Here is a 10,553-nt window from a genome sequence, read left to right as displayed (position 1 = left end):
CAGTCATATCAAAATGTGAGCAAGCAAACCAGGATGATTTATTTTTAAGGAACTTTACTAGTTCAGGCCTGACACTATCTGGTGCGTCAGATCCTACTAAAACATACCTGTCAGGGTACTCAGGGTCTAGGATTACCTGATCTGTTTCCATTCTGGGAGGTGCCACATAAGTGCTCCATGCTTCACATCTATCACCGCACTCGCGGTGTGCAAAAAAGGTCTACCTAGAATGATTGGAATATTGGAGTCTTCTTCCATGTCAACAATGATAAAGTCCACCGGGATGAAAAATTTCCCAACTCTTACGGGAACATCTTCCCATATCCCTAATGGTGTCTTCGTCGATCTATCGGCCATTTGGAGTGTGATATTGGTACATTTAAGCTCTCCCATCCCTAACCATTTACTTACCGAATACGGCATAACACTCACACTAGCCCTAGATCACATAGGGCTTTGTTGATTGTTGTGTCGCCAATAGTACATGGTATTGAGAAGCTTCCCGGATCTTTAAGTTTCGGAGGTGAACTCCCTTGAAGGATTGCACTACTCACCTTAGTGAAGGCGATAGTTTCATGCTTCCGGATCGACTTCTTTTTTGTAAGGATGTATTTCATGTACTTTGCATAGGCCGGTACGTGATTGATTAATTCCGTGAAAGGAATCGAGACTTCCAAATTCTTCACAATTTTCCATAAATTTGGGCTTGGCTTGATGACTTGGAAAAGGAAGTCTAGTCACAATGGGTTCCTTCTCCTTGGCCTTGTCTTCACTTTTCTTTGAAACTTCTTCTTTTGATGGTTCTCCATCCTTGGAGTTTTGCACAACTTCTTCTTTGTCACTAGCTTCCAACACTTTATCCTCAACTTGCTTCTTTGGTGCTTCATACCTCGTACCACTCCTCAAGTGGATGGCACTAACCGTTTCATGTCTTGGGGGATTAGTTTGAGGTGGTAATTGCCCCTTTTGTCTTTGTGAGCTTGAAGATGCTAGTTGAGTCAATTGGGTTTCCAACATTTTGGTGTGGGCTATGATGTTGTTGATTGTGATTTGCTTTGCTTGACTATCCTTTTGCATTTGAGTGAAAAACTCTTGTTGATTCTTTTGCATTTGGAGGACCGCTTTTTGAACATCAAAACCTTGGTCATTTTGTTGATTGTGTGGAGTTTGGTTTTGGTAACCTTGGTTTTGGTTGTAAAAGGGTCTTTGATTTTGGTTTCTCATGGGAGGTGGGGTGTATGTTGGTTGAGGGTTTTAAACATTTTGGCTTTTGTATGAGAGATTTAGGTGGAATTTGGTGTTTTCGTTGTAATAATTTGAATAAGGGGTACCACTCTTGTATGCTTGAAAAGCATTCACTTGTTCATTTGTTCCCCTACATTTACTTTGGTCATGTCCCAAAGTTCCACAATTCTCACATATCCCACTTGGGATTGATGAAGATGCCGTCATGGCATTAACATGATACTTTGGTGATTTAGATGCTTCTTCAAGTCTAGCCATAGCTTTTTCGAACTTCAAATTGATGGTATCAATGTGAGCACTAAGTTGAGCACCCAATTGAGTAATAGAGTCCACTTCATGGTTTCCTCCTCTGGTAGCCTTGCGAGGTCTACTATATTGTGAATTATGGACCTCCATTTCAATCTTGTTCCAAGTTTGATTATCGTCAACTTCGGTGAACATGCCATATGATCCCATGTTGAGAATGTTTCTTGAGTCTTCATAAAGACCATTCCAAAACTGTTGTACCAATAACCACTCGCTAATTCCATGATGAGGACATGAGCGACAAATTCCTTTGAATCGTTCCCAAGCTTCATACAAGGATTCTTCATCTCTTTGCTTAAAGCCCGTAATTTGAGCTCTTAGCATGTTAGTCTTTTCCGGTGGGTAGAACTTTTTGTAGAAAGCTAGAGCCAATTTCTTCCAAGAGTCAATTCCGAGAGTAGCCTTATCAAGGCCTTTCAACCATTGTTTTGCGGTGCCAATTAGAGAAAAAGGAAATAAGACCTATCGAATTTGGTCTTGAGTTACACCGGTTTGAGAAATCGCATCACAATAGTCACAAAAAGTCTCCATGTGAGAGTGAGGGTCTTCACTAGGCATCCCCCCGAATTGGCTTCTTTCGACTAATTGGATAAATGGGGATTTGGCAATGAAATTTCCGGTTAAGTGTTGTGGTGTGGGAGTACCATTGGGTAGGTTCTCCTCGGTTGGTACGGAATGTGATGAAAATTTAGGAATTGTGGGTTGATTTTGTGTTGGATTTTGTGTTCGGTTCTCCTCACCTTCTCTTGCAAAAGGTTTGACGAACTCAATAACGTTTGGTTGCATATCTACAACCTCACCAATACCTCTCAAATTTATTCTAGCAAGTCTTCTATTGTTTGTCAAAGTCCTTTCAATTTCGTGATCAAAGGCTAACAAGTTACCTTGTGATCTTCTAGACATGCAAAATATCAAACAACTTGAAAATAATTAGAACAAACCTTGAGGAGTTTTACTTCCCCAAGGCAAAGAAAGACACAACTAATAACAATCTAAGAAAATCTAAATCAAGTTAACACCGTCCCCGGCAACGGCGCCATTTTTTGGTCGGTATTCCTCTTTGAGGTTTAGTTTTCGGTACTTGTCGTTAGGAGCACCTAGACCAAAACAATATTTATAAATTTACAAACAACTCTACAATTAGTAAAGAGGCAAGTAAAGGTCGGATCCTAAGGGACGGGAATTGAGATGAGATTTTCAATTGCAACTAGCGGTGTCTAGGGGTGTCACAATTTGGTGTTTGAATAGAAAATCACTAAACTAAATACCAATGAAAGTAAACAAACAAGATGATTAAAAAGGGGTGTAAACAATTGATAAAAGGTGCTAGGGTATCATGGGGTCATAGGGGATTCATGGGAATTGATCATACAAACATATTCTCAAATTATAAGCAAGCAATTATTGTTGTGATGGATCGAGTTGGTTTATATCTTACAATTCTACGAAAGTTTGGGTCCCGGAGCCGGATCGATTAGATTTTACAACACCTACAAGTCGACTTAATCTTCCCTACTCAACTATATGCATGGTCTAATAAGACTCGAGTTGGTTTATGTCTTACAAGTCTCATTGAAAAGATAGGTGATGGGTAAAAAATGCAAGGATTCATAGGCTCGTATTTCATCAAACATAACATGTGCATAATTTGAGATCACAACAAGCAAGCAAATAAAATATGAATAAATATTAATTTAAGCATGAATCATCCCCCATGTTGGTTTCCCCTAATTACCCATTAACCCTAGCTAAGGAAACTACTCACTCATTATCATGTTGAACATGCTAGCAAAGTTGTCAATCATACCAACAAAGTAAAACATGATGAATAAATGAAGATAATTAACAATAATTAAAAAGGGATTAAGAGAATTATACCTACTAATGATTCCAATAATAAAGCAAAGAATAATAGAAGTACTTGATGATTGATTGGAAGGTTGTCAATCTCCCAATAATAACCCAAATAATCTTCAATTACCCAAAATGAAAGATGAACAAAAGAGAGATTAAGGAAATGAGATTTGTATTAAGACTTGATTAAAAGTTGATTACAAGATTAAAGAGAGATTAGATTGATATAAACTACACTAGAGATTGCTAAGAAGAACATGATTATCTAATTAGACTAATGGGGTATTTATAGTGGGGATTAGGTACACAAATTAGGGTTTACTAAAGGCTTAATTGACGATTAAGTCCTTGAGGAATCGCTCCTCTCAGAAAAATATGCGAGTCTCCTTTTTGCTAGTCTTTCCCGAAGTATGCACATCCTTCATAGAACAAGTAGAAAACGAAATAGCTGTCACACAATCCGATCGTCCAGAGCACGGGACGAGCGGATTGTGGGTCTCTTGGACGAGCGGATTTGTGGTGTGGACGGGCGGATTGTGGTGGTTTTGGATGAGCGTCCTTCTGAGGAAGACGCTCGGATTCCTTCTCTTGGACGGGCGGATTGTGGGCAATCCACTCGGATTGTAGATCAGCTTCTTCCTTTCTTCTTTTCTTCCTTTCTCTTCATACAATCCTTGAGGATTTCCTCGGGGATGCAAGGATCTTTTCTCATCAGTGCCCATCTACTACAATATGTACAAAGGCCTTCTAGTCTTGTCTTCTCTTTGATGCTTGGTCATTGAATTCAATCAATTTAGCTTCATTTTGCCATGAAAATGCAAGGTTTGTACTCCTTTCCTACCAAGGGATCAAAACCTCAAAGAATATGCAAAACAAAGGACTAAAGACAATAAATGACCCAAATATGCACTAAAAAACATGGGAACAAGGCTAATTCGGGGACTAAATATGCTCAAATAATGCTCACATCAGCTAACTTGGCGGATGTTGGTGGCGACGCTCTTCTTCTTCCTGGTGAGGTGTACTCTGTGTTCATTCGCCAGAGGCTAGCGTACTGGCCGGTCGTGGTAAGTGCTTCATTTTCCCTATTTGAGTTGACTTAATAAAATGATGAATTATCATCAAATAATACTTCATTTGAATTTTCAGGAGGTTGAGGAGGCGGGCGTCGAGCCCACAGCGTACCCCGAGACCCTCGAGTACACTAGCGCAGCGGGGATGACGACGATCGCCGAGCTCCGCGATTTTGGCGAGGCGATGACAGATGCTGTCCTAGAGGAGTGGCAGAACTTGGTTAGGAGGGTAAGTTACCGAGTCAGTTAGCTCTTGCTGTTGTATAAGAATACATTTGTCCATTTTATTGAAAACCTTTGTTTATCGAAATGCAGGTGGCGCCGTCTCAGCATGTGGCATTGTGGACGGTGGCCAACCGGCTACGGGCTACTGCCATTGAGGCACTTGTTGGTGGTCGAGGACGATAAGTATGAACCTTTCGTTTACTTCATTTTGAATTTTTGTAGTTTTTTTGTGTGGATTTTGCGCAAGGCGAAATCAGGTCAGGGTAGAGTTATGTAAGGTTAACTAGCTCTAAATGGTCTATTGGTCAGGTCGTCAGGGTCAAACGTAAAGCTGTAAATATAATCATAATAACAATAATGAGACAAAGAATTTTGTACGTGGAAAACCCTTGAAAGGGAAAAAACCACGGCACCAAGCCAGGAGAGGATTTCACTATGTAATTTGGGAGAATTATTGTATGAAAATGACAATGCTTATATTTCTCTAAATATTGCGTATGTAAATGTATGCTTCTTCTTGTGCAGGAACGAGATGATTCCAATGTCTTCAAAGTGTTCCTTATATAAGCTCCAATCTTGAACGGCTGCCTGATACTGTATTGAATGCGGATTATTCTCCATTATTGCCTGTAATAATTGCTAAATATTCCTCCCTTAATTACTGCATTTACTGCAAGATCTTCTCATTCAATGTTGCGTATATAATCCTTTTATAATACGCGTTTATGGTCTAATTTCGTCCTGATATTTTGACTGTTGTCCTCTCCATGGCCTGGCGCCTATCTTCGTGTGCCCTGATAGCCTGTCATCCTGACAGCTTAATGGTCAGGTTGAGATGAGATATTGATCAGGGGCTTCTGCGGATTTCCAGGCCTAACAATTGCCCCTTATCTCCTTATTTTCAGTGTGCCAGGACGAAAAAATGAGGAGCTAATTTTATTTTTAGGAAGATTACCCAACGGTTAAGTTATATCTAGTCAGTTCCCTGTAACGGCTATTTTACTGCAGTTTATGACGCGTGTAAGATTTACTGCAACCTCCTTAATGATTAGCCACTTCCTTTGCGGTTGAAACCCTAATCTTCTCCACTATAAATACCTGCGTGCTTCATTAAGTTGAACTCGCCAAAGCAATCCTATATATATATATAAAACTGGGTTAGGATGATTGTGGATTGACACGTGGCATGTAGAAAACCTTTTTTTAAAAAATAAAAATAAAACTTGAACCTAAGTATGTTCATACGGCCACAAGTAGTAGTAAGTACATGATAGTCAACAAATAGTAAAATGAATGTCAAGATTACATTGATAAATGTGTGAAAAAAATATCTACTAAAATTTTATGCAACGTCTAAAATTCCTCTTTCAATGCTTAGTCACAATATTTATTAGATGGCTTGAATATGGACTAGATTATATGTCACATTGTAAATGTAAATATGCATACATATATTGATACATTGTATCTTAGAGTGTCATTCATATAAATATAGTAGCATGGCTTCCTCCATTCATCAAACATTTATCCTCTCATCTTCCACAAATCTTTTTTTCCCGTCAGATATTCATATCATTTGCAAACATGCACCAATGTCAAACAAAAAACAGTGTTGAATTTTCTACGTTTTTATATTAAAAATAGCATAATATTTCAGTGAGCTACTTTGAGAATTCAAAAAAACATAGTTAAACGCAAGCTTTAATGCATGTATTACTTTCTGAGGTGGGAAACTATTTTTTCCCATTCTATTTTGCAGGTATGTGCTTGCTTCTCAAACTGAAACGTACTCTCTGCTTGATAGTTTAACTACTGACAACTCGACAAAGATGATTGAAGATCAAAGCTCGCGTTTCCAGATTGTGGAGTGTTGTGAATGCAAACAACAAGGACGATGAACTAAGAAGCATTGAAATCGTTCATATTGATATATATATCCATGTTACATAGAATACTATTTTATATTTCGACAATATATAAGTTACCCTTATATTATCTCCTTAAAAATTGACTTGAGAAACTATGTAAATCATCAAAGAGATATACTATTACGGTATTAAAGGTACATGAGGACATCCCTACCTCTTTCATAACAATTATCAGGTCAAACTGGCTCTTATTCAGAATGGGTTGAAACTCAGAAGCTTTGGAATAATGGAGTTTAATTAAGAAGAAAGTATATGTTGAAGTGTGGCTCTGTGAGTGTGTGGGTGTAAGCTTTGGTTTACTCAATATAAGAGTAGACAAGTTTACTCAATATATAATTACTTATCTGCTTGATACATGACTAAGAGTAGACTGTTTATACTTATGTTTGCCAATTGCCCGCTTATTTCTTTTCTCCTATACCTAACTCAAGTTAATAGCTTTTTTAAATTTTAATAAATACAGTTACATAAGAAATAGTTTAAAAGAAAACACAAATTATAAAATAAGACGGTTTTATATTGTGAGACGATTCATTTTTGTAGTTCTAAAAACAAGATTCGAATTAAATATTTTTCTCATGAGATGAAAGGTCTTTTACCAAGTGAAGACCAAATTGTACCGGGAGTTATCCATATAAATGGAGTATAATGGACTTTTTAATTTATTGTTATATAATATTTTTTCTTTATTTTCAAGTGAACTATTTCTTTTTACATGCCATAAAAATTATGGAGTATTAAAGATTTATTATATAAATAAAATTCTCCAAATTTTGGCGTTATTATATTATAGCAACAATATTCAATTAGCACTTAATTCTTGCAGCGAGAGTCTCACAATATTTTACATTTTCGTAAATATATATTTTGAGAAAGTTATAAAACTTAGACCATTAAATCCATTAAGAATAATATATTTGAAAGAGTAGTCATTGTATTTATTAAAAATAGAACTTAAAGAAAACTATTAAGAGATAAGTTTTATAGTGTGGGAATGAAAAAAATTATATTGCGAAAAATTGAATATATATGAGATTTTGATAGGTTTAAATAGTTTGATAACGGGTATGTGTACGAGTATGTAAGTACACAGTGATCGCAAGTGCATTTGAATAATTAAAAAAAAAGTAATGATTATTAAGTATATAGTATTATAAACGACATGAAAAAGTAGAAAACACGTTACATTTTTTCTTTAATATCTTCAATTAAATGTGTATACGTCAAGTATAAAATATTGATTATGACTAACTAAATATTACTTTAAGTTAAATATTATGTTATCTTTTAAATACTTTGAAGCTAAACATCAAAAATTAATATTTGAGAAAGTTTGAGTTATTTTATTTGTAGGTAAACTCTTAAACATCATTATATATAATTGTTTAAAAAACAAAATGTGCAAATTTGTAATAGATATGTTTAACACATTGCACATGCAACACACAATCAAAATATTTGAATAAGCTAAGTTTGGACCTTATATGTTTGATACATAAATATCACACATTATACATAAAAAATTAAAAATTACATAAAATTATATTGATATCATTTTGAACAATTATTAATTGATTTAGAATATAACGTATCGTGAATTGATATAATTTGAGAACTTAATATTGGTGTTTGCATTATTCGAATTTTTTTATTTTAATTAATATGATATTTGATCAGTCACAAATTTATTTATAAAACTTTGATCATGCATAATTAACTATCACTTATTAGTTTTAATTAAAGTTGTACGTATTTTATTTTAAAATATTTTTAAGTTAAACCTTAAAAATTAAATTTGAGAATAATTAAATTATTTTTATTTATAAAGAAAAATATTAAAGTCATATATGAATTATATTATTTTTCTTCAATTATAATAATAAAATTTCAAAACAGTCAATTATAATAATAAAAGTTTAAAACAGGCCGCGCGAAGCGCGGGATACTACCTAGTTCTTCTTATTTCTCTCTTATTAATCCTTCTCTCTAGTTCCCTTAATTACCAGTTTCTTCAATCTTCGATCAATTCTTCATAATTTTTTAACAATGGCCGCAAAAAGGAAGTCCATCAGGGCAGCGACTCCTGCAACCACTCCTTCCCAGAATCCTGAAGGGACTTCTTTTGAGAATTACCTACTTCTTCCGTTGTACAACCTTCCACTATCAATAATCCAAGTGATTCTCCATTGGAGATGATCTCAATATACCATGGTGACTTTCAATTCAAGCCTACGAAGGCTTTAAATAAGGATCAGTCTCTTGCAAACCGCTTGAAGCCTGGCGGGTTTGAGAAGGTGCTGAAGGATAAGGGAACCATCCCTACTGAAACTGAAGTTTGGATCCCTGAGAACTCTCCTATCAGGGCCGACTAGGCTTGTCCTGGTTGGTTCTATATCCATGACTAGGCTTTTAGGGCAGGTTGTAAGCTTTCCTTTTCTCCTCTTATGGTTGAGGTTATTAAGGAGATTGGTGTTCCATCTTATCATTTGATGCCTATTGTTTTAGCAGGATTTTCCCTGAAAGGATCCGGCTTGATTATAGAGTAATCAGGGTATCTAGTTCTATAAGTTTGGAATAATATTATGAGTAAATAACAAGGAAGGAGTAAGTATAAAGAATATCACTTGTATTATTTTGATAAGCTGAGTACAAAATCGTGTATATAATTGAATATTCAGGAAATAGTGAGAGATAAATTATAAAATAACTAATGAATAATGAATCCCTTTACAAATGCTAGATCATGCTATTTATAGTTCTAAAAATATTAACGTTGAATTCAATCTCAACGTTCTTCTCAATTGTCGGAGTTGTTACCTGATTAATAGGGCACATTCCCTATTAATCTGGTTTACTCGTTCTTCTCTAACTATTCTTTAGCTTTTCTCCTTTTGCACGTCTTGATTCATGGGAATGATGTAGTCTTATAGTTAGACTTGGTCTTCCTTGAGAATAGGATGTGAGCATTTATCCTTATATAACCGTCTTGTTGCTCTTCAACTTGATCCAGCCTGCTTAAGAATTTTGCCAGGCTATTCTGCACTTACCATCAGACTTTTCTTCTAGGGTTTAGTAGCTTGTGGTTCCCTTCGTCTGCCAAATATGTAATACTCCGTATTTGTAAGTCTTGGGGTACTCTATCGAGTAGGCCTTACTCTGTCGAGTAAGGGTAAGTTGCGTTTTAGAAAAGTTTCTGACCTGTTGGGTACTCGATCGACTAGCTGGGGCACTCGATCGAGTAAGGGGGTACTCGATCGAGTACCGTGGGTACTCGATCGAGTAGCCGGTTTTACGGGGAGTTTTCTCGGGTTTTGGTAATTATGCGATTAAGGTATTTAAGCTTTGTCGTCATTATTCTAAATCACTTTTACAAAACCTAAATTACTGTTTAAGAGAGAAAGCAAGCAAGTTCATCTTCTTAATCGCATTATTAGCAATCCCCGGAGTTTGGAGGGTCAGTTCTTATCGTTGTTCATACCGTTGAGTTCCTTGCGTCGAGGGTAAGATCTATGTACCCTTTTTATTTTCTCTCCTTTGATTTGGTCAAACCCTAATTTAGAGATTTGGGGGTTTTATGAGTAGTATGTGATTTGGTAGCCTCTATGTGTTGTATGATAGGAGGAGGGTTCATAGAAGAAGCTTTTTGACTCAGCAGTAGAGACCGTCTGATTGTGTGCTTACCAGGTAGGATTTCCTACTCAGTATTAGTCCCATAATGGGATATTGGTTGATGTATTATGTTTGGTTGTTTGATATAGTAATTGTATTGTGTTTGTGGTTGTGATCGTTGTTGATGGTTCGCGAGGCGTGGCCTCGGCTGAGTGCGGTCACTTGCGGGAGTGGCTTCACGCCTAGTTTCGCTATTCATGGAACCCGCCACGAAGGGATGTGCACATTAATGGACAGGGTTATCGCTCACTAT

At 36.3% G+C, this 10,553-nt stretch overlaps 1 non-coding gene across 1 annotated transcript; it reads left to right on the top strand.

Moving 5' to 3' along the window:
• The first annotated feature begins 1,768 nt into the window (after positions 1–1,768).
• LOC141636929 (small nucleolar RNA R71) lies at positions 1,769–1,875 on the top strand. The gene has a single exon (XR_012541496.1). It is a non-coding gene; the product is annotated as a small nucleolar RNA R71 (small nucleolar RNA).
• Positions 1,876–10,553: the final 8,678 nt, after the last annotated feature.

Source organism: Silene latifolia, chromosome Y (genome assembly GCF_048544455.1).
Source record: "Silene latifolia isolate original U9 population chromosome Y, ASM4854445v1, whole genome shotgun sequence".
NCBI classification, from domain to species: Eukaryota; Viridiplantae; Streptophyta; class Magnoliopsida; order Caryophyllales; family Caryophyllaceae; genus Silene; species Silene latifolia.
Note: the sequence above shows the minus strand (reverse complement) of the source record. Positions and strands in the feature narration are given on the sequence as shown.